General features: G+C 43.9%; 1 protein-coding gene across 5 annotated transcripts in view; it reads right to left on the bottom strand.

Moving 5' to 3' along the window:
• The window catches only part of IQGAP2 (IQ motif containing GTPase activating protein 2), a 214,803-nt gene that overhangs the window by 188,153 nt on the left and 832 nt on the right, over positions 1 to 25,818 (bottom strand). The window contains exon 1 of one of the 5 annotated variants that reach the window (XM_075932303.1): positions 25,406 to 25,693. The exons of the other annotated variants lie outside the window; for them this stretch is intronic. The gene's annotated coding sequence lies outside the window, so the exon portion shown is untranslated. Of the gene's footprint in view, positions 1 to 25,405; positions 25,694 to 25,818 lie in introns of those variants that run through there. 5 annotated transcript variants of the gene reach the window in all.

Raw genomic sequence — 25,818 nt, 5'->3', positions numbered from 1 at the left:
ACTATTTCAAGGAGGCTACGTCTACACTGGCCCCATAAAAAACAGAATAGTCATGCAAAGCAGGTAAGTCAGAATAGGGAAATCCACGGGGGATTTAAATAAACATCCCCCCCGGATTTAAATAAACATGTCCGCCTCTTTTTTCCGGCTTGGGGAAAAGCTGGAAAAAAGCATCTAGACTGGCGCGATCCTCCGGAATAAAGCCCTTTTCCGGAGGATCTCTTATTGAAAGTAGGAATAAGAGATCCTCCGGAAAAGGGCTTTATTCCAGAGGATCACGCCAGTCTAGACGCTTTTTTCCAGCTTTTCCCCAAGCCGGAAAAAAGGGGCGGACATGTTTATTTAAATCCGCGGGGGATATTTAAAACCCCCGCGGATTTCCCTATTCTGACTTACCTGCTTTGCATGACTATTCCGTTTTATGGGGCCAGTGTAGACGTAGCTGGACAGTTGGAAATGTTACTATGATTCAGTGGTAAGAGCCTCTAGCAATTTGAAACTAAACTATCCCCATGTTGGTTATTCACAGAAGAGAGTTTGTAACACAGTTACTCACAATAAGTAGGCTTCCTCAAGTGAGAATAGTTACCTTCTGCTGGACCTAAACCACACATTATAGAAATAAGTTTTTTGCCCTTCACAAGTAGTGCAAACCCATACAGTGATATCTGCCAGATGCTTGTAGGTGGATCACACCAACATTTCTGCTGCTGCCTAACAACAAAGTTAAAAGTAACCAAATGTTGTCAATTGCCACATCTAGGATACAAACTCAGTGCACAGCAAGGAAAACAATTAACCTGGACAGTCTCTCTGGCTGCTTGAGATAGCTACCAACAGTAAATTAAGTCACTAGACTTTCATTGGAATAATAGGACAGTATAAAGCCAGAAAGGGTAAAATTACGACATCTGAAGCTTACAAGGAGAAAACTGATAAAGAGTAAGAGAGCAGAACTGTAACTCCAAGGCATAGCCAGAAGTTCCCCTTTCTAGCACATAGTGAGAAAAGGCAATAGAAGAGGATCTTAAAGTTTTAATAAAAACATAAGCATAGCCATATTGGATAAGACCAAAGGTTCATCTAGCCCAGTATCCTGTCTGCCAAGGGTGGCCAATACCAGATGCCCCAGAGGGAGGGAACACAACAGATAATCACGTGATTCTTCTCCTTTCATCCATCTCCAGACAGACAGACTAGGGACACTATTCCTACCATGCTGCCTAATAGCCATTGATGGATCTAACCTCCATGCATCTATCTAGCTCTTTAATTTTTAAACCCTGTTCAAATCCTAGCCTTCACCACACGCTCTGGCAAGGAGTTCCACAGATTGACTGTGCTGAATGAAGAAAAACTTCCTTTTGTTTGTTTTAAACCTGCTGCCTGTTAATTTCATTTGGTGACCCCTAGTTCTTATACTATGGGAATAAGTAAATAATGCAGTATTCAAGATGTGGGCATACCATGGTTTTATATAGAAGCAATAAGTAGTATTCCTTCTTATTCTCTATCCCTTTAATGATTCCTAACAGTCTATTGCTTTTTTGAGTACTGCTGCACACTGAGTGGATGTTTTCAGAGAACTATCCACAATGAATCCAAGATCTCTCGAGTAGTTATAGCTAATTTACTCCCCATCATGTTGTATATATAGTTGGGATTATTTTCTTCCAGTGTGCATTACTTGAAATTTAATGTTGATGAATTCAATTTGCCATTGTGTTGCCCAATCACTTAGTTTGGTGAGATTTTTCTGAAGCTCTTCACAGTCTGCTTTGGTCTTGACTATCTTGAGCGGTTTAGTACCATCTGCAAATTTTGCCACCTCACTGTTTACCCCTTTCTCCAGATCATTTATAAATAAAGTTGAACAGTATTGGTCCCAGGACAGACCTTTGAGGGAACCCACTAGTTACCTCTCTCCACTCTGAAAATTTACCATTTATTCCTACTCTGTTTCTTGTCTTACCCAGTTATCAAGCCATGAAAGGACCTTCTCTCTTAACCCATGACAACTACTTCACGTAAGGGCCTTTGGTAAGGGATCTTGTCAAATGCTTTTTGGAAATCTAAGTATGCTATATCAACTGGATTCTCCCTTGTCCACATGTTTGAGGGGGTCAACAAAGAACTCTAGTAGATTAGTAAGTCTTGATTTCCCTTTACAGAAACCATGTTGACTTTCCCCCAACAAATTATATTCCTCTAATTTGTCTTACAGTTTTATTCTTTACTACTGTCAACTAATTTGCCCAGTACGGACATTAGACTTACTGGTCTAATTGCCAGGATCACCCCTAGAGCCCTTTTTAAATATTGGCTCATGTTCACTACCTTCTAGTCATTAGGTACTATATCGGATTGACAAACCACGGTTCTGCAATTTCACATTTGAGTTCTTTCAGAATTCCATGTGAATGCCATCTGGTCCTGGTATCTTGTTACTGTTAAGTTTCTCAATTTGTTCCAAAACCTCCTCTAATGACACCTCAATCTAGGACAATTCCTCAGATTTATCACCTAAAAAGAATGACTCAAGTTTGGGGATCTCCCCAATATCCTTAGTTGTGAAGACTGAAGCACAGAATTCATTTAGTTTCTCCACAATAACTATAATCTTTGAGAGCTCCTTTAGCATCTCAATTGTCCAATGACCCTACTGGGTGGTCAGCTAACTTCCTGCTTCTGATGTACTTCATCACTGTGCTATTTATTTTTTGTTTTGTTTTTTGCTAGCTGTACTTCAAACTTTTTGCTTTTCTTTTATGTGTGTGTGTGTGTGTGTGTGTGTGTGTATGTGTATTATATATATTTACACTTAATTGGACAAAGTTTATGCTCCTTTCTATTTTCCTCACTAGGATTTGACTTCACTTTTAAGAGGTCTTTAACAGTCACTGCTTCTTGGTTAAGCCACAGTGGCACTGTTCTCTAACTGTTTCTTAATTTGGGGGTATACATTTCAATTGGGTCTCTATTATGTTGTCTTTGAAATGTTTCCATGCAGCTTACAGGGATTTTACATTTGGTACTGTACCTTTTAGTTTAACTAACCTCATTTTTATGTAGTTCCCCTTTCTGAAATTAAATGTCACTGTGTTGAGCTGCTGAGGTACATTTCCTACCACAGAGAGGTCAGTGACCATAATGTAATAACTTATTTCCAAGCAGTGCGGTTATATTACCTCTTGGACCAGATTCTGCACTCCACTTAGGACTGAATCAATAATTGCCTCTCCCCTTGTGGGTTCCAGAACGAGCTGCTCCAAGAAGCAGTCATTTAAGGTATCAAGAAATGTTCTCTCTGCGTCCCATCCTGAGGTGATGTATACCCAGTCAATATGGGGATAATTCAAATCCCCCACTATTATTGAGGTTTTTATTTTGAAAGCCTCTTTTATCACCATTGGCATTTCATAGTCATTATCACTATCCCGTCCTCATCAAGTGGTTGATAATATACCCCTACAGCTATATTCTTATTATTGGAACATGAAATTACTATCCATAGAGTGCCTGTGGAACATTTTGGCTCATTTAAGATCACTTCCATTTGGTTCTACATGTTTCTTCACGTATAGCGCCACCCCACCCCCTCCAGCAGAGCCTGTTCAGTCTTTCCACTATATTTTGTGCCCTGGTATAACTGTCCCATTGATTGCCCTCATTCCACCAAATTTCCATGATGCCTATTATATCAGTATTCTCTTTTAAAATTAGGCACTCTAGTTCATCTCTTATTATTTAGACTTCTAGCGTTTGTGTATAAGCACTTTAAAAAATGTGTCACTATTTATCTGTCTGCCATTTCCTGATGTGTTAGACTCTTTCATTTGATTGTGTCTCATCTGATCTGACTCATACTTCCATCCTCTCCTTCGGACTAAAACATCTAGAATATCTATTCATTGACATCTCCCTAAGAGATATGTCTGTTCAATCCATGTGCTCATCTGCACCCATCAGCTTTCCCTCCCAGCCCTTAGTTTAAAAACTGCTCTACAATCTTTTTAACGTTAAGTTAAACCCCTCCTCTCTACACCATTGTCTCATCCACACAATGAGACTCTGAAGCCCTGCCTGGCCCTGCGCATTGAACTGGAAGCATTTCAGAGAACACTACCATAGAGGTCCTGGATTTCAAGCCCTTCCCTAGCAGCCTAAATTTGGCCTCCAGAACCTCTCTCTTACCCTTCCCTATGTCATTGGTACTTACATGTACCATGGCCACCGGTTCCTCCCCAGCACCACACAAGTCTATCTAGAGGTCTCGACCTTCACACCAGGCAAGCAAATCACCATACAGTTCTTCTGGTCATCACGAACCCAGCTATCTGTTTCTAGTGATCAAATCCCCCATTACTAACACCTGCCTTTTCCTAAGGACTGGAGTTCCCTCCCCTGGAGATATATCTTCAGTGAGAGGATACCATATCATCCTCCTCTGGAAGAAGGGTCCCAACTACGGGATCATTTCCTTCTGGTCCAGCTGACTTTTCTCCTTCCCAGGGCCTTTCATCCTCCTTAACAGCGGAGGGGCTGACTGAGGATGGGACAGTTCTACAGTGTCCTGGAAAGTCTCATCTATGTAACTCTCTGCCTCCCTCAGTTCCTCCAATTAAGCCACCCTGTCCTCCAAAGCCTATACATGCTCCTTGCATTGAATGCACCCCTACACCACCATTCCATAGGGCAGGTAATCCTACAGGTTACATTGGGTACAATCAACAGGGTAGTCCCCACTCTGCTGCTAGGCTTCTTCCTGCATTCTCTCTTATAGATCGTTTGATTATTGATAGGGTTTTTATTTAAATCAGGAAGTTTTGGTTTCGTTTAGTTCAAAAGTTTTAAAGAATGTCAATGGAACATCTACTTGGAAAAAAATGAAAACAAGTAACATCCAGGGACAACGGCAGGACAGGAATTCTAACATCCCTCATGTTCTTGACAATTTGGGAAGAATTGTCGCTGGCCTACCCTTCCAATTCTCCATAATTTCTGCCCTAGAAAGTGGAAACAGCCCCCTCCCCTCCTCCAGAACTTTGGTGCAGCATAAGGCTCTAATCGGGCAGTCACCAGTTGGTTGTATATAGATCCAAATCCTGAACCCCAAGCACTTCCAATCCCCCTTACATCTGAGTAACAACTGATCACTGCTTCTAGCTCTAGGCTTCTCAGGTGCACTCCATGTGAATGATCTAGGGCCTGCCAGTGTAGACAAGTGACTGAACTATAGTTTTCTTGCTCAGGGTGTCAAAAAAAAATCTCAAAGCAAGTTAGTGTCTGTAGCATCAGTGGGGACAATGCTAGAGCGCTTTAGACTTTGACTGGCAGACATAGCTCTAATGTGATGCACTCTTTAGGCAGAGGGACCCTGCAGTCTGCCAATCTTAGGCCAAGTCACTGGCAAGTTACTGTGCAGTAAATCAGCCCCAAACACTAATTTTCATGGTGTCCACACTGGCAAGGCATTTAGAGTACACTAACTGCAGAGCTAGAATGTAGTAGGTAAACCACCTCCATGGGAGGCAAAGCTTGCTACACTCTGTATAGCGCGCTGAGGTGCCAATGTGGACACCATAGTGTAGTACTGCATTCTGACTGGTCTCCGCTACTCCTCCCACAATGCCAGTTCTGGTCTCTAATATTTTGAGCTCTACTACCCTGCTCAGGTGACCAAGAGACACCCTCGTGGTGTAGGGTCTGTTTGTTTAATTTGCAAGTCCTTTTCCAGTTTGCTCAGCAACGAGTAGTCAGCACCTCTCCCCACTTAGCCATGCCTGCTCCACACACCAGGAGATGCCTGGCTTGGAGCCATGCTGAGGTGCTAGTCCAGATCAGTGTTTGTAGCAAGGAGGCAGTCCAGTCCCAGCTATGCTCCAGGTGCAGGAACGATAGATCGATCTATGTAGGCACATCTTTAGGTGCAGGACAAAAGGGCCATGACCAGGATGCACTGCAGTGTAGGATAAAAGTGAAGGAGCTGTGAAAGACCTACCACAAGGAACTGGAAGCAAACTGTTACTCTGGTGCGGTGCTCATGACCTGCAGGTACTATAAAGAGTTGGAGTATATATTTGGAGGTAAACTCACCTCCAATCCAAAAGACTCCCCCTGAGCCCTGGAGGCATCCATGGGTATCAGGCAGTGGACCAAGCCAGGAGGAGGAAGTTGTGGTTGGGGAGAGGGACCGAGAGGCAGGAGGACTCTACATCTGTAGCAGCTTGCAGTGCAATGTTTCGCACCCCCAAAGAGGTGAGCCACTTGCAGCCCTTGAAGGCTGCGGATGATACAACTGGTAAGTGAGTTGGGAGCAGGAGGGTTGCAGAAAGGAGACTGGGTTCTGTGTGATGCTGATACCAGTAGAGAGCTGGTCAGATGACGTAAGGGATTGCCTTCCTCTCAGATCTCATCAAAAGCTTCATGCAGCTGCTATGTCACCTTTCCCCCCAGATTATCTGGCAGAGCCAAAATGGCTAACATTCCCTTGTCTCTGATGTGGGGAGGAGGGGAAGAACCATTGCTACACAAAGACAAGCTGCATATGGTCCAGGATGGAACCTACAACCAAGTAGGAGATCCTCCTTGACTTCCCTGTTCACCCTAAGCCAGAGGTAGCCAACCTGTTCCAGACGAAGAGCCACAATAGTAGTGGAGACAGCGTGAAGAGCCGGGGCAAACTTTGAGGAAAAAAATTAAAAATCCTGCCGCACTGGGGGAAGATAGGTAGTGGTACACCATCCCATGGCTGCTTTTCTCCTTTTTGTTAACTTTTCCCCAGGTATTCGTGGCCCTGCCTTTTTTTTTTTGGGGGGGGGGGGGGGGGGTAGCTCAACTTTGCCCTGGCTCTTCACGCTGTCTCCACTGTTTTTTTTAAGCCACAATAGCAAACAACAAGCAATGGGAAGGGGTGAGGTGCAATCTCTGGGAGGGAATTTGGGTGCAGAAGAAAGTAGAGAAGAGGATGCTGGCTCAGGAAGGAAACTCCAGGCTGGAGAGGGTTGGGGTCAGGTGGAGGATTGGGATGCTGAGCAAGCTGCAAGCTTGTAGCTGTGAGGATGTAGAAGTTCGGGCTGAGGTGCACGAGGGGCTCAGGGCAGGGAGTATGATGGGCTCAGGACACATTTGCAGTGTGTGGATGGTGCAGGAGTGTTGTGGCAGAAGACTGGGGATGTGAGGGTGTAAGTTTGGGGATGAGGCACAGGACAGGGGGTTCCAGTGTATGATAAGCTCAGATTTGGGGTTGGGGGTGTGTAGGAGTGTTATGATGCTGCAGCCAGATGGGGGCTTGTTGGCCAGGCTTCATTTTTAAATAAAATATGTCAAACAAAATGTTTCAGCGTTGTCCTTATTTATGAGAGGGGCAGGGATCACTGACCCGCAGAAGAGTCAGTCGGGGCCACACAAGTGAGATGCACCCCCAAAAAAAAAAAAAAAAAAAAAAAACTACACACCACACCCATCCCACAACAATCTCTCCAAAATCCGCCAAGCCTCACTAATGTGGCCTTAATTGTGCTGGTAGGAGCAGCGAACAGGGTGCTGGGGCAAGGTACTCATGTGTGGGGGGAAAAGAGGAAGGTGGTGGGTCTGGCCAGGGGGAAAAGGACAGAGACCACTGGGGCCAGTACCTGGGGATTTGGGTCTCAGGAAGCACAGGGGCTGCTCTTCCACTCCCCTAAACAGCTGGTGCACTTCCTGAAATGCCTCATCTGTCACTCCACCAGGGACTTCCTTCCTCCCCTGCTGCCTGTGCAGTGTGTGGGTGTGGGTCCCAGGACTGCATGCCAGCTGCAACTTCTCAGGAAGCGCGTGCTCTTCCTCTGCTCCCCATGACAGCCGCATGCTTCCTGAGAAGTTGGAGCTGGCATGCAGTCCCAGGATTCCTACTCCATCCTCAGGCAGGCAGCAGGGGGAAGTCCCTGGCCATGAGAGACCCAGCATTTCAGCAAGCGAGCCAGCTGTTTAGGGGAGGGGAAGAGCAGCCTGCTGTAACCTAGTCCCCCTCCCCTTCCCCAGAGCCAAGCACCCACCTCTCCCCCTGGCTGGTATTTTCTAAGTAATTTTTATCATCATCATGAGCAGGGCTTGACAATCAGTGAATCTACTTGCCCATGGCAAGTAGATTTCAGCCGGTCCCCCCTGTTCACCGGTGGCGCACACATGCACAACGCAGGTCTGGCGCATGCACAGTGTGGGGCTGGCAAGTAGATTTCACCAAGTTTTGTCAAGCCCTGATCATGAGTATCAGTACCTAGTTCCATACTGCCTGGCTGGAAGACTCTCTCACTGCGTGAGCATGTCTACCAGCCAGGCAGTATGCAACTACACAGTGGGGAGGGCGGGGGCGGGAAGAGAGGAGAGAAGAGATGTAATCCCCAGACTGTGTGGGGGGACAGGCAGCACCCTGGAATCTACATGCACCCAAGCCAGCCCCACTCCCTGCCGTCCGGTTCCTCACTGCGGCTCTCCCACTAGCCAGCCCCCTCCCAGTTAGCTCGGCTTCCTGCTGGCCAGCCCCCCTGGATTTCCCCCGGGCAGCACCCCATCTGAGATCAAGTGTGTCCAGTATTTTTTTGAAACCATCTGGTAACCCTAGCAGTGGTGGGTCTAACGTTAACAGTGGGTTTTCTGTGACATGTTGCAAATTTGTCCTTGACAGAACTTCCTGACACAGGCTCTAACTCCTGCAGAGCATCTGAGAGGGGCACAGAAGAGCCCAAGAAAAAAGAGCTAGAGAAGAGTGCTTGCAAGATGTCTTGAGCCAAGCAGAAGCTCAAACAAAGTTGCGGGAATGGAAATTCAGCAACAGAAGGAGAGCATGCAGCAGCTCCTAAGCATTATGGAGCAAACAAACAAACAAACAAACACAAACAAGCAAGAGGCACTGCTACCACTGAAGACTGTGCAACTGCACAACCACCTCTCCCTTCACAGCTAGTGTCCCAAAGCTTTTTCTAATTTCTCCCAGCCCCAGCAACACAATTTGGGCACTTCTGTCCCCAGGTGCCACCCACTGCATTCCACACCTGCTTGCCCAATCTCCACCCATGCAGACTTCCACAGGCTACTGATGCACTCAATGCCTGTCAGCATGCAGCTTATCACTGATGAATTGCAGCCCTGCTTCCACAGCGCATCAGATGGAAAGGGGGGGGGGGGGGCGCGCCAAGGCTACATATGAACTATAGACATATACAAACCTATACAATTCTCAGGCTATGCCTAACCTCCCACCTCCCCTCCATTTCACATAGTACAGATGTTTGTTTCATGCTTCACAAGTGTCCTTGTGTTTAATACAAAATTCATGTCACATAAATCTTTATTACATTACTTGAAAGCAAGCGTATCCCAGCAAAGCTACAGTTAGTGTAGCATACAGTCCAGAGAAAGTAACCCTAGCAATACAGCCACTGCACTCCTGTGCATAGGAACAAGTTCTACGGCCTTTCAACATCAAATTGCTGCCTCAAAGCATCCCTGATCTTCAAGCCCTATGTTATGCTTTTTCCAATAGCTCTGGTCTCTGGCTGTTTAAACAACCTCCAGGAGCTGTGCCTCACAGTTGAGCCCTGAGTAAAGCTTTCACCCTTCCCTTCAGGGTGAAATATTGGAGGGTACAGCATGTGGTCATCACCATAGGGTGTGTCATCAGCTAAGTCCAGCTTCCCATACAAACATCATCATGGGCTTTCAAACAGCCAAAACAACACACCACAGTAAGAATATGAATGTTAAAGGTGAGGCTTCCCAGTTACAGTTAACCAGTGAGGGCTACAGCAACTCCTCATCTGCCACAGACAGGGATCTGCTCCAGCCCCAAAGGGGGCCAGCCAGAGACAGGGCCTGCTCCAGCCAAGACACCAGAGCAGCTGGTGCCTGTGAGCGTGCCTTGCCCGCAGTAGGATAGAGCAACATTTGTCTGTGGTGGCAGGCCCAGTCAGTCTCTAGCTCAGATAGCAAGAGCCCCGGCCTGCAGGGGGTGGAGGTGCTCCAGCCCAGCAGCAGATGCAGTGTGTGTGTCGGGGGGGGGGGGGGAGAAAAGGGGGGGAGGAGAGGGGGGTCACACTCCCTCTTACCTGCAGCAGCCCCCCTTTCCACTTTTCCCTTTAATTGGTTAACATTTAACCAGTTGCATTAAATGGGATTTTACCACCCTACTTCACAGGGATTGTGCACCTGCACAGCCTGTTATTGACAGCAGCAAGGAGCAGTTCACAGCTCCCCATGTATGGTTTTATGAGAAACCCTTTGCAGTTAAGGTACTCTGAGGGTAGGTGGCCTTTTCCAAGAATTGGCATGTGCCTGTTTCCGAAAGAACGCGTGGCCACCGTTACACAAATGAAGCGTAGGAAATTCAAATCCCGGCTCCATTTGCGATGTCGATATAATTTACATCCCTCTTTTGAAAGAGGGATGTAGTTTAGACATGCTCCTACTGATGTTCATCAGAGAATGCCAGAGCCCTGACTGCAGCTCCCAGAAGCCAGATCTAACTCCAAGTCATGGGCTTGTTCAGTAACCTAAGGCTAGGCGGCACTTCTTGCTGTCTCCGAATCCCAGTCAACTTGGGTATCACAATGGTGTGGCCCTTCTTGAGAGGCCTACCTTGAAATAGCTTTTTGCCCAGATGCTTCAGCTGTGGAAATTCTAAGCTCAAGCCTCCTTCCCCAGCCCGGTCTTAGAGAGGTATTCCAAGTCAGTGGCCCTGTCCACAGACAATCCATTTTCCAGTAGAGAAGAGCCATTCAAGATTGATGGCTCATATTCGAGATCTGAAGTCTTGCACTCCCAGAGGGAGGATACAGTCTAGAATAGATTGGCTTTGGCAGACAAAGATTGGTTTTCCAACATAGAGATCAGAATGCAGAGAAGGTCACAATTAAAGTTATGATGAAAAATGCCAAAGTGCAGTTCAGTGTAAGACATATCCCCAACCTTTTTATGGCTCATGATAGACAGAGGACTAAGTTTACATATCTTATTAGAAGATCTTATGTGCTGCACAAGTTGATTTAGATAGTCTCTGAAAGGAAAGTAGTAAAGAGCGATACAACAGAATTTAAACAAACGTAGATTTGGAGAACAAAAAAAGGTAAAGGAAGAGACTGAAAAAGAAACACCAAAGACAAAAACAAAGAACGCAAATGAAGATAGAAAATAAGCTTTTAAGAGAGAATGTGTAGATGCATAATGTTATAACTAATACAATATCCAATAGACTATATGCAGAAGTTGTTATATTGCATCAGACGAGACTCAATGTAGTCCTATCTGGTGGCCAGGACACAAGATGGTCAAAAGAAGGTGCAAGACTACGACACAAGGCAGTCTCAATCTCCCTCCTCCTTTCCATCTCAGCTCCTCCAAAAATCGTATTCAGATAACCGATGTTGGCTAAAACCTTGAAGTATTGTTTAATAATTTTCCATCCCCTCCCCCCCTTTTAAATAATGAACTCTGGGGACTTTTAGGCTATTTTCTATTCCATTCATTTTATATATTTTATCTATCATGTTCCCTCAATTTCCTTGTCCGGGTAAACAATTCCAATCTTCTCCATCTCTACTCAAATAAAAGTAATGGGATTTTGAGGTGAGGGGAATTTAAACTTTTATACCCTATAAGGTTTTCAGCTCAAGGAAACTACATTTGCATCACAGACAGCTCAGTGAACATTTCTGCTCTGTGTACAGCTGCTCTCAAAAAAAAGTGGTTTCCCTCAACATCAAGGATGAAACTGCATGCAACAATGTCTTTATATGAAGTGGTGTAGCTTGACCAGTATTGCACACGCTATTTCAGGTAATCTCCTTTCCAAAAGGACATTTCAGACCCAGAAGGCTTTTGGAGAAAAGACTGACAAGAATGATCAAGAATATGGACGGGTGAGGCAGAAGGGTTTACATTCATCCACACTCACATTTTCCCAACTTGTTTAGGACCCTGGGAACTTTCAATGTCTTCACTAGTCTGGGCAAAATTAAGTAGCTTTGTGCCATCTGCAGATTTTGCTACCTCATTACTTAGTCCACTTTCTAAACTCATTTCCATCATGCTCAATGATCAGAAACTCTATGCATCACACTGTTACCCTTTTGCCACTATGACAGTTGACAATTTAATACTCCGTCTTGTCAGTTTGATCCATAACTAAGTATTCTTGGAATGAAGAAATGCTTCAAGAATCCAGGACAGAGGCTACCAAATAAAGCTGATCTAGCAGTCTCCAATTATAAACCACCATTTTTCTACCTGCTATTTTATGAACACGTTTAAAGAATTCTAGAGGCTTCAACTCCACTAGAAAATTCTCATTAACTCATACTAGCAAATACGTGGTAATTAACATAAGGTCAAACCCTAGCAAAGACAAAGAAGTTTGCTGAACGTTAAAATTACAGGCCAAGGTAAACCCAATATTTCTAATATGAGTTAGGAAGAAGTTAAGACTATGGAGAACTACTTATTGCCTTGCCTTCACTATGATTTGCTCTCATGTTACCTAATGCAAGTACTTTCTACTTATATTATTTTAGGAGATGAAAGAATTTTCCTTTACAAAAATTGCGCTCTTAAGACTTCCATATTTTGATAGTCTGATTGACTTAACCTCTAGTTCTCTGGAACACTGACAGTTTTTAAATGACTGCATGTTTTGTTAGCAGCTCAGCCATTTCATATTTAAGTTCCTTCAGTATTCTTGCACATTATGCTGCCAATGCTCCTGCCAATGTTGAAGTCCCAATTCCTCCCTCCCCACACCACCCTGAAAATACACAAACAAACTTCAGATCCAACTATAACCATATATATAAAATTGTGCTGGTTTCAAAGATGTAAAGTTGAGCACGTGTCTCCATAGGATATGGGCTTTAAACTGAAGTGGGTGAAGCCGTGCCTCATAATCAAGTAATCTTTTCAAGCTCCCCAGCCCAAACTTTGGAATCAAATAAACAAACATGAAACCAAAATGGTGACTCTTATTTATTGGAGATTGATTTTTCCAAAAAGAAAAATCTAAATACATTGTAACAAGTTGTTATATTAGAACGCCAATGTACCGCCAATATCAGCTCAGCTCATGACATTATACAGCACCTTCTCAGCGATCAAACTCTTTCACAAGTAAGGTATTATCCATCCCTTGTTAGATGGCAAAATTATAATGAACAGACAAATGTTTCAAGCAGAGTAACAGAGAACATAGAAAGTTCTATTACTAAGTGTGTGTATGTGTGTGTGTGTGTGTGTATATATATATATATATATATATATATATATATATATATATATATAAACTATTGATAGAAATGTAGCCGTCTTAGTCTGGTGTAGCTGAAACAAAAAACAGGACTATGTAGCACTTTAAAGACTAACAAGATGGTTTAACAATCTTTAAAGTGCTACATAGTCCTGTGTATATAAACATTTGCTAGAACTTTGCTACTACATTTAAGTATTTATTTTGCTGAAATTAATTACATTTGTGTGAGAGCTGCAAGCAGAGTTTGTTCCAGTGTCACTATTCTGCCACCATGCACATCCCAAATAAGTTAGGTACTAAAACCTTGACAAAACCTTTTAAGTGAGACTATGCAAAAAGGGGGAAAAAATGAAATCCCTCTAAGTATTGTGCATTTATATTGAAGTTTTGCAGAAGTGAAGTTGAGAAAAAAGTGAATTTTTTAAAGATACATCTGATTTGTGGATCAAAAATCTTGATCTACAGACAACTTCAGTATTTAATTCATGAGGCTTTTTTAATTCAGCCTATTATGATACAAGTCACTGCTTACAATCAGCTTTCCCATAGCATTGGATTTTGTGCTTGTGGAGCTGAAAAGGAAAAAAGCCAAACACCCTGGAAGTTCACTACAATATGCTTGCAACTAGCAACATGCAGCAGCTAGCATAGCCATAATACAGATATATCGTATGAATTAACATTATATAATGGTAGTAATCATGTACATTCTTTAAAATGACCTGATTTTTTACGAAGACTAGAAGGCTGCACCACAAGTCCGCTATGCTTGCCTATCCGTTCCCCCCTTCTCCCTGGCCACTTTTGCAGCCAGAGAGCATGACATCATTCTGCTGCCCATCAGGAAAAACTTTTATACAGAGAGACTGAAGTATGCAGCCTCTACCAATGTTTTGTTCCTATTGCAGAAATTGCCAGCCAGAAAGCACAATCAGGATTGGTGCCAAGCTTGCTTGTGATGGGGTGCGGTCACAGAAGACCCTTTGGGGGTGCTTCCCAGAGTGCTAACAAAGCTACTGACATTCGCCTTGTTCTCTGGGGCTTCTCACCACATGGACAGGGGCTCCTGCTGCAAAGCAGCCTAAGTGGCTGGCTGAGGATAGAGGCTGCTTAGGGGCAGCCTCCCTTGCCCCTCCCTGCAGCAACATCTGTTCACAAGAGTTCAACCCCCTCCCCCTCCTGCCCCCACATAGACAGCAAATGCTGCCAGCCTGAGCTGCTGCCTCTTGTATAAATAGCAGGGACAACGGGTGGCAGGGGGCCAGATTGCAATGACTGCCAGCTTGCCCCAGGGGACTATAGAGTAGTTGGCTAGCCGACTAGTCAATTAATCAATAGCCTCCATGCAGAAGGACCAAGCCCATTTACAAGCCAGGTTCCCCCCCCCACAGTAAATTCCAAGGTACTTAGCCTAAGGCACTGCTACCGAACACATGGCTCTTTCCTTCTCCTGCAATATACAGGTAGTCCCCGGGTTACGTACAATATAGGGACTGTAGGTTTGTTCTTAAGTTGAATCTGTATGTAAGTCGGAACTGGCATCCAGATTCAGCCGCTGCTGAAACTGACCGCCAGTTCTGACTTGCATACAGATTCAACTTAAGAACCCCAAGTCAGCTGCTGCTGAAACTGATCAGCCGCTGATTCCAGGAAGCCCGGGGCAGAGCAACTGTGCCTCGGGCTTCCTGTAGTCAGCGCTGGTCAGTTTCAGCAACGGCTGACTTGGGGACGCCTGGGGCAGAGCAGCTGGGGTGCTGCTGGGTTGCTCCAGTAGCGTGGCCCCTTGGCGCTACTGGACCAACCCAGCAGCACCCCAGCTGCTCTGCCCCAGGTGTCCTGATTCAGCCACTGCTGAAACTGACCAGCAGCAGCTGAATCAGGACGCCTGGGGCAGAGCAGCTGGGGTGCTGCCGGGTTGGTCCAGTAGTGCCCAGAGCAGCGCTGCAGGACCAACCAGCAGCGCCCCAGCTGCTCTGCCCCAGGGTCCACAACAAAAGCCTGGTCTGCTGGGGGGGGGGGGGGACACTAGCTGCACCCCCCCCCCCCAGCAGACCAGGGACACGGGGAGCAAAGCCGCAGTGGCGGGATGCCTTGCCTCTGAGGCTTTGCTCTGGCGCAGGACCCACTTTGCTCACAGTGCCCCGGTCTGCTGGGGACCATCTCCAGCAGACCAGGGGCACCGCGAGCAAACCCGCCGGGGCTGCTGCTTTGCTCCCGATGCCCCTGGTCTGCTGGAGACAGTCCCCAGCAGACCAGGGGCACCGGGAGCAGCTTTTCTCGCCCCGGAGGTCAAGGTGGCTGACCGCTGCCTGTGAGCTCCGGGGCGAGAAAGCCCCGTTCGTAAGTGCAGATCCGACATAAGTCGGATCCGCGTAAGTCGGGGACTGCCTGTACATCATTTTTGGTGTACTTTTTCTAATAATTTTTGGTTTCCCTTTTTCCTCACTTTATCCCACTTCCTCTTTCTAATTCTGGGGTTCATTCTCTCATCTTCTCCCCACCCTCCTTTCCTTTGTCTCCTCTTTTACACTTCCTATTGTTAAAGTAAAATGCAGGACTATGTAGCACTTTAAAGACTAACAAGATGGTTTATTAGATGATGAGCTTTCGTGGGCCAGACCCACTTCCTCAGATCAAATAGTGGAAGAAAATAGTCACAACCATATGTACCAAAGGATACAATTAAAATAGTTGTGACTATTTTCTTCCACTATTTGATCTGAGGAAGTGGGTCTGGCCCACGAAAGCTCATCATCTAATAAACCATCTTGTTAGTCTTTAAAGTGCTACATTGTCCTGCATTTTACTTCAGCTACACCAGACTAACATGGCTACATTTCTATTACTATTCCCATTGTTAACTTATTCTTGTCTAATTTACACCCTCACTGCATGCCAACTTTCTCCCTGCCTGCATTTTCTTCATATTATCAATATGAAGGACTTGACTGATACAGGGCTGTGGAAAGGGGGTTCAGATCTTCAACAGTTTTTAGGCTTGGTTTTACAAGGAGAAAAGGTTGTGTGGTTTGGCACATACTGGAATATTTCTGGGCATTATCTGTTAATTAAGTACTGGATCTCCATTTTCATGAATCTTAATATTCTCTTCCATAACATTTTGTGTGTGTGTATATATATTTGTTAATAACCTGGGTGCCTACCATGGTGGCACGTCCAAACAAGCGCACATGACTTTTATATAGGTGCACAAGACAAAACTCATGCCGCTCCTGGATGGAAAAATCTTTGAAGGAACACTAGTCCACACCACCATGCCTGTTCCACTGACTTAAGTGCCATTAAAGTCTATTTTGATACTCCTACTTTGAAGAGGAACTGCTAAATTGAAAGGTTGCCCATGCAATGTTAAAAGTGCTGTGTCTGCACTACTGCAAGTCAACGTTTCTGGTCTCTGGGAGGTGTCCCACAGTGCCTCACTAGGACTACTCTGACCCTGCTCCAGGAGAGCAGGAAAAGCCAAGAAAATTTGAAGTCAATTTCCTGTGTAACCAGCATCATGAGCAGGCAGTACATTTGAACATGAGCCCCATGAGCTCTGAGTCGCAGACAAGCACCGGCATGGAGCATACAGGAGATTTCCATACATCAGTGAGGTCCAGGGAGAGGAATCTGTTCTCTCAGCAGCAAAATAAATGCAATGATCCATGCCAAGATGGCAAAGGACATGGAAGAGAAAGGATACATCAAATAAAAATAAATGAGCTGAGGCAGGCGTTACAGAAGACAGAGGAGGCAGATGGATGGTCTGGAGCATTTCTGTTTTCAGCCCCTCCAGCCCTTGCAGGCCAACATTCCCTTCACACAGCTCCATAGCTTCTTCTCCCAGGGGCCTAGAACATGAGGGAGGAGGCAGATAGGGAGAGAAAAAAACCACCTGAGAACAGCTTCACTCAACTCTGAAAGATGCATCAAAGCAAAAGGCTGTCGTCCTCACACTTGTGATCTTACACCCTCCCCCCCACCCTCGACTCCTCCTCTGTCCCAACTATGTTCCCTAAACACGCACATGATTTCTGAACTGTGTCTTTATAGCTTGTGCTGAAGGTGCAGGAGGGAGGTTTACAGGCACACACACAATGCGGGCACCTCACTGGGAACAACGTACATGCCTCAAAACTGGTCTTCCATAAAACTAAAATTTCAAAGCCTCTCCAATTTGCACTGCCTCTCTCTGTGCTCACCTTACTGTCCTAGCGTCTGGCTGCTCAAAATCCATGGCTAAGTTCTCTGCCTCATCCCCCAACCCTGCAAGGTACATTTCTCCCTTACTCACAAACATTATGGAGCACACAGCAGGCCCCAGTGTTGGGAATGGAAGTGTTGCATTCGCTAAGGTCTACCCTAGCCAGCAGATTATGAAACCTTCCCTTTAAACATCCAAAAGCAAGTTCTACCATCATTTTGCACTTGCTTAGCCTATAGTTCAATTGTTTGTTTCTCTGGCCCAGGCTGCCAGTGTACCACTTCATGAACCATGGGAGCAAGGAGCAGGCTGGACCACAAGGATCACTATTAGCATTTCAATGTCCCTGAATATAATTTTCTGGTCTGTGGAAGAAGTTCCAGCTTGCCGAAGAGGTACATGTTCCTAAAAATGAAAGGTCTATGATACGCACGGGAATATTTCACACTGATGTTGGCACCATTGAGAAGTACCCCTTGCGGTTTATGTATTTATTAGCAAGGTAGCTGAGTGCCAAGATGGGGAAGTGCATTGCATCCATCGCCCCACCAGTGTTAGGGAACCTCATGATGGCAAAGTCCTCCACATTTCCCAGGAGTCCCTACCCTCCATAGCAGAAGGGTATTGATTGTCTTGGCTACTTGGATCACAGCAGCCCCCACTGTAGATTTTCCCACTCCAAATTGATTCCAGACTGAGCAACAGTTGTCTGGCACTGCAAGCTTCCACAACTGCCACTCACTTGTCTGTGAGCCAAAGAATACCCGAATGAGACCTGCTCTTTCTCCTGCCTTGAAGCACTGGGCAAGCTTCCATGAAAGTGGCCTTTGCATATGGACGTTCTGAGGCCACTGCTGATCTTCCCATAACTATCACAATGCAGTCCCACCAATCTGAGCTTGTCTGACAGCACTAGAGCTGGTGTTCCACTGTGTCTAGAGGACTGACTGCTGGCAGCATTTGCCCAACTCAAAGTACTTCACAGAAGAGTATGTTCATGCACTCCAAGCTTCATCCTCATTCTCGCAGATCCTGGATATGTTCTGGACATACCCCAACATTAAGCACACCAAGGTAAGCATCATTATCGTAATGCTTTGATATTTGATGGATTCCACGCTTCCGCTGCTATGGTGTCTGTGCAGATAACCAAGAAGCAAAAGGCCACAAAGACCATTTGCTGTTGCTCTGAAGTGGGGGGAGGGAAGAAATAAGTACATGAGATGCTGATGGCATGTACACAGAACCACCCGCTACTCAGGTCTGGTCCCAGTGTGCACATGGGCATAACCCAGAATGCAGAAGATTGCAGGCACTATGGGATAGCTACCACCACTCTCACAGTCAATAGCAGCCATCCTATTGGGGGACACACTATTTTGAACTATGTTGAAAGGTGCATGTTTTTACTGTGTGCAAGAATTCAACTTCTGTCATGAGGTCCTCACCAAGGTCCCTCAGCCTTGGGCCCCCTTCTTGGGTCACAAACCAACCGGAGACCCTTTCTGGTGCAGTCACCCACGCCTTTTATTGTCAATGCCAATTTCCCACCACCTTCTATTTACAGAGCTTTGGTTTTCTAGCAGCTGACTCAGCCAGCCTCTCCTTCTGGCTTGGGAGCACACTCAGCCACACCCTGGCTCTTTGCTCCTCCCTTTCACCTCCCCTCTGGCTGCCTTATATAGCCCTCTGGTAATGAGGCCCACAGCTGCTTCCATTAGCCCTTGAGGCCTGGGCTTGCACAGCTGGCTGTCATTGGCCTTTTCAACCAGGCTGTAGTGGCAGAACTGGCTTAGCCAGCAGTCTGTCATGCTTTACAAAATAAAAAGTTGGCCTTAATAAATTCAACCTTATCTCATAGTGCATTTATGGCCTAAGTGCATCACCTTCCTGATACTCCCGTACTGCTGTGATACGGAATCACAAAAAGTACAAATTAAAAAAAATGCTCCAACATATACAAGGATAATAATGAAGTACAGCTCCAAAAATTAAAACAAATGACAATCATGCTCTGCAAAGAACTGGCCACGTATTTGAGAACTGCACTTGTTTATAATTCCAATGAAATGTGACATATTAGGGATGTTAAATCCTACTTAACCACTTAAACTTTGTTTAACTGATTCAACAGGGGCTGCCCTGACCCTGCAGGGCCCAGCCTGCCAGTTACAATTAACTGTTAAGCATCACCTGATGCTTACCAGTTAACCCCTCACATCCCACACACACACACACACACACACCAACATCTGCTCCCCACAAGCCTGAATAACTGATTTGTAAATCCAGCATATTGGAGCCAATTTAAGTCATCAAATTGATAACTCAAATATTGGAATGCCCTGTAGTTGTGTATTGCACACACCACTGTGGTATCTAGAAGAAATCCACGGTGTGGCTCTCAGGACAGGAAATGCATACAGATTTGTGCAACTCATTTTACAGCAAAAAAAGGAATACTACAGAACTGAAGTAATGTTCCCAGTGCAATATCAGCACTTCCTGTTTCAAATCACATTCCAAGTAGCATTTACATATGCTGTAACTGTTCGGTGTTCTGTGCACATAAGATTTCAGAGAAAACAGCCCATTTTTCACAAAATAAAATGCAGGTAAGGACTCCTGCAGCTAAACATAGGTTTAAGTGCTTTGTTTAATCAAGTAAATGCACTTTTCAAGTCCTTGTTCAACAGTTAATCATTAACAATGTACAAAAGACTGGTTGAGATAAACATTGTATTTGGTTGCCAAATTGCACACATCAATAAAAGTGGCCTTGCACAAAGCCACAATAATCAGAAGCTCTCGGCCAAGTGTACACCCATAAAGTATACATTTGTGGGATACTGTTAACAGAATATATCTGAAGGTGTGTATTTACCCATCCGCTTTCACATAGTAGACTCTTTGGAAATCTTACAAAGAATTTACTAGTAACACAAAGAATTTACTAGTAACACTTGAGAAACAGCTGGTTGTTCCCCAACATCCACCACAAGAATTATATGCACACAAGTTTACAGGTTCTGAAATTAAAATTGAGAAATGTCAGATACTTCTGCCAGGTGCAAAAAGTTAAGCCAGTGGCTTTTAGCAGAAATAAGAACTTCATGATTTTGCTATAATTACATAAAATAAACTTGTAGTCACGGTACAGTATTTTAAAATCTTATACTCAACAAATGAAATGGTGAACTTGTTAGTAGCAAGGTTTTACAAAACCTGAGTATGATTCACTTATGTACATATGTTCTGTTGAGATCAAGCTTTCAGAAGCCTGTTTTTTTCAAAAGACAAACAGCTGAATAATTTATCCTGTTGGCTATCTTCATCACTACTTAATTATGAGAAACCAGTTCAGCACATCCAAAGTTGTAACTTTCCATTTACAATTGTCATTGATAATCAGTATTTTCACTGTAACCACTCTTATTAAAAAGGGAAGTTTAAATCTTAAGGAGCTGATCCTATGTAGTTTTGTGAACTGAAATTATACTGCCATTCTTCACTGCAAATTGCATCTGTTCGGGATTTAGAAAATATTAAATGGCAAAAATATTCATATTGGGAAACAATTACTGAACATGGATTTGCCATGAGACTGTTCTAGTGCAATTTATGGACTATGCTTTATACTAATAGAAACATCATGTGCCTACTTAACATATCCACTCAAGTGATTTTATGGATTAGCAATTTCATGACTGTCTTATGAAAGCCAATAAAATGGCAACTGAAGTCTGTCCTATTTCTTTTTAAACTGCTGGCAGCACGCAGCATTAAAGTCATTGTTCATAGAGTGTTTTATACCCACATCCCTCTTGTGAAAAGGAGGGCTCAAAACTTCCAACAATAGGTCTTTTGCCTTGATTTATACAATGTATTCTTTATTTGGCATCAGAAAAATATTCCCTTTGAAGTGTATTTTTGTTGTTTTAATTTTTTCCCCACTGTGACAAAGATGAAAAGATCAAATATTCATCTAGAAAAGTTTAGATCAAGACAGATCAAGTTATTGGCATTGCAACCTGAATTGTAAAATAAAACTAGTTGTGTAGCAGATTAGGACAATCTTTCAAAACAATAATAATCCGAAATTTCACAATACTAGCAAGAAATGCATTAGCACTTAATGTTCAAAGGCAGGATTCCCCTCAATACCTTCCAGGATACAACACTACTGATATTTTTATGACTTATTTTAGTTTGGAACTGCCTTGCTACCAATATTCAGGAAGATGTAAGTTTAACTGACAAGCTAACACTTATTAGTTAAACTATGGGCTGCTGCCAAGAGCCTGTAGGATCACCTGCCCATGTGGCTGGGAGCCCGTGGATCATTTATCTGTGCAACCAATTGAATTTCAATTGGTTACGTGGTTAGTGCCTTTTTAAATTTACATCCCTAAGAGATGCATCAATTCAAAACTGCATAAGAGGAGAGCTATTATCGCCATTAAAACAGTTGAAAGCAGTAAGCTTTCCTCCTGAATTCCCTGACCCATGGGCAGCAAGATTACAATAGCCTCTGCCAAAAAAAAAACAAAAAAAACCCCACAACTTAACTCAAAAGTCTAAGACCATGTCTGTACTTTCTGCCCAAAAGATTGACCTTCTGGTGTTTGATTTAACAGGTTTAGAAAGGACCCACTAAATTGAACTCTGAGGGCACCCACGACTGGTCCTGGTACCCCTCAATTCACAGGTGGCAAGGGAAGCAGATGTGCATGTGCTCCCATCCACCTCCCGTTGTGAAGTCAGTGCCCAAGCTCAGCTTAAGGTACGTCAACTCCAAATATGTCAGTTACGGAGCTGAAGTTGCATACCTTAAGCTGAGCTTCTGGGCCTAGGATAGACCTGATCTAAGGCTAGGTCTACATTTGAGACTTTACAGCAGCACAGCTGTAATACTGTAAGGTCTCCAGCATAGCCATTCTATGCCAACAAGAAAGAGCCCTCCTGTCAGCAAAATTAAACCACACCAAACAAGCAGCAGCAGCTAAGTCGATGGGAGAACATTCCAAACTAGCAAAATGCTATCTTCTCCAGGGTACTCCTGTCAGTAATTACCATAACGTTGGGAGTGAGGGCATTCTTTCACATCCCTGAGAGACTGTTATCAACAAAAAAGTGCTCATGTAGACACATCCTTAGCTAGTCCAAACACTTAAAGCAACAGCTCTCTGGCATAAATAGACATCTTGAGGATTTGCTTGCGTAATAATGTTATGTAAGTTAACTATAGCCTTTGTTGCAGTCTCAACTGCAAATGTGTCAGATTTGTTTTTACTTAAGCTATGCTTGGTAGAGACTCATCAGCATAATGTGTGTATTTTTATTTAGCCATAAGCAGCCCATGAGTTACAATGAAGTTCTGTTAAGGCCAGACCAAGTTTTTGGATTAGAGTTTTTTTTAAAAAAGTTGTTCTCCCCCTCCAACAGTAAAATCAGCTCTAAAACTGACAACTTTGGTTCTCCGCCTTTTGATGTAAGAGCGATAGCTAAAACATGCAACTCAATAATCTATGCCAGTATTGGCATGTGTTACAAATAGATATGCTTTTGAAAGATGCAATCTTGGTTAACATTCGTGATATGACAAGACCAGTAAAAATTTTAGTTGTTTAACAGTTATTTAATAGCATTGTTAACAAAGGTGCTGAGCATCCACAACTCCTGTTAACTTAAAAGAGTTTGTGTTGTTTGTCTACCATGCCTACTTTCTCTAGCAATCAAACAAGTAATCTGCCATGGCTGTCGGTCGGGTACCCTTCACTATCTTTAGTCATCTTCCCTGACATTTAGAGACTATAAGTAGGATTATCTTCAAGATCTTCACTGACTGTACCCATTGGAAAAAATCCCCTGGAAAAGGAAGTTGCAGCTCCATAAAGCATCCATAACAGCCCCTTACATTAGAAGTGGGAATGGGAGGTGAGCTAGAAGAAGCAAAAAACCCAGATGTAGGCAAAATACTGGCCAGGAAGGAGACAAGGTGAGTGGGGCTTGGTAGGTTCTCACTCTTGCACAACCACTGTTAGTCCTCTCAAGGAGTTAAAGCTAGCTACCAATGTGATTAGAAGAAAGCAGGAAGGTTAGTAATGAACCACCACTTTCTATCAGAATAGATCCACTGTCCAGCTCAGAGGACATAGCAGTCCCAAAGAAGTAATTTACAAAAGAAAGTATGACTAGTCATGAAAGTATGACTTCATATCTACAGCCAAGGTATTGTACGCATTCTCCCATTTCACCAGATTAACTCAACACCTCACAGACTTTAAAGTATTAAACCTCATACCCTTCAGAGGTAGCCATTCCCATTTTTACAGATGGGAAGCTGAGGCACAAAGGATAAGTAACTCATCCAAGGTCACATAGGAAGCCCACAACAGAAGTATAGAATTTAAACTAGACCCTTCAAGTCTCAGGCTAGCCCCCTACCACTGGACCATCCCTCCTTTGCCAAACACATAATCACTCCAAAACACATCAGCAAAGGTGAGAATGGCTTCAAATGTTTACCAGAAACCTAATGCAAGAAAAAGATGCAGCTCTCGAAAGTGGCTCCCAGGTAGAAGCCACAACAGCTTGACTGGCTCAGCTCCCAGTAGGACACTGCCAAATAATATCTTTGGAAGGATGTAATCACCCCCACCCCATCTTTTATATTAGCCTCTGGAGAGAGGTCTTACAAGGTCTGTATCTGATAAGTTTTTCATGCCTTTGTGAAGTTAAGATGTTGCAGACCACAGAACAAATCTGAGCTGCCAAACTAAAATCTGGAAGGCTGTATCAGATGATAAAGCTAGGATTGTGTAATGTTTTGAGTTGTGCAAATAATTTGCACATTAGCATGTATTTGACTGAATTATGAGAGATTTCTGAAAGGACGCAAAATTATTATATCTGTCTCAGAGGTCAGGAGAGAGAGAGAAATAACATAATACAAAATCTTGAGTACAGGAGAATGACGTTATATTATGCCAAAGATTCACTGAAATGGTTGTCTTAAAGTTAGCCTTCCAAATTGCTACACATGTAAATTAAGTGAGCTGATTCCAGAAGTACTGAAACACCACCACTTCTGAAACAAGTATCAGTATCATTTTTTACTTTGAAGTACACATCTGGGAGCCTAACTTTAAGGCAATCTTAAAAATATTTTTAAAGAGGTCGATACATAAAATCTTTGCAGCTATGTTACATTCCTCTTGTAGTCAACACTAGCCTTCAAATCAGGAAGTTTCAAAAAGTAATTGTGTTAGGAAAGTATTCAAAACAAATTCTTCCAGTTTATGGATAATGTGGCTGTTCTATATTTTTTAATCCCACACTTTGTTGAACTAAGATTTTAATTCATTTACATACAAAAAAATCCTATGGGTATTAATATTAACCACTGACCTTTTAAAGAGCCAAAAATAAGCAAGCCAAATTAACTCTATACATGGCAACTGAAAAATTCAGAGAATATTCAAAAGTTTGAAGTCTTTTGATTATGCATATGTTATTTAAGGCTGATAAGGAGTTAGCATTGGTACTATCATTTTATATGGCTAAACTGGACTATGAACCCAACATTAAGCGGTCCAGTGGCTTATGTAGTATCACTCCTCAAATCAAAGGCCAAATCTCTGAGATTATTAGCTAAAATGTATAAAAAAATAATTCTAGCACACCTAAGTGGGTAACTAGCCAACAAGAAGGGCAGTTTTCAGTTAAAGGGGCAATTAATGCATAAAAATAAGTCCAGAGAGAGCTATGCAATTATTTTACCTACCACTGCTGTAAGTAAGATTACTGTAACAAAGGTGAGAAGACCAGTATGAAATTGTCCAGTTTGTTTACTGTGTGCAGTGTCAGTTCTCCCACCCTCTTCTTGTTTCTGTGCCGTCAGAACAACTCCCCTCCCTACTTACCCCTCAAACAAAGTTACAGGAAAAGTGTGATGTAAACCCAGGAGAGTTGGCAGGATGATGCAACATTAAAACTGGTATTGAAAACTAGTTTTAACGTTTTCTTGTCAACTGACTAGGTCTCATGTGCCTCTCAACGGTTCCCCGCTCACTCCATGGCCCTTCCACATCACTTTCCCACCACTGCCAATACCACGCCTCATGCAGATGTGACCGAAGACCTAAGAGCAGGTCTAGGCGCCTGCAGATGTGAGCTCAGCCGTCGTTAAACCACGCCACACACCCTCGCCTGTTTCCTCCGCCAGCAGCGCGGCGTGGCTGGCAACGAAAGGTGCTCTCCCCCCTCGCGGGCCACTTCCTGGCTCGCACTAAGCGAGGACTCTGAACTCCTGCCCAGGGCCACGTGCTTCACCTTC

This window comes from Pelodiscus sinensis, chromosome 6 (genome assembly GCF_049634645.1).
Source record: "Pelodiscus sinensis isolate JC-2024 chromosome 6, ASM4963464v1, whole genome shotgun sequence".
Lineage (NCBI taxonomy): Eukaryota > Metazoa > Chordata > Testudines > Trionychidae > Pelodiscus > Pelodiscus sinensis.
This window is presented reverse-complemented; position numbering and strand designations above follow the sequence as displayed.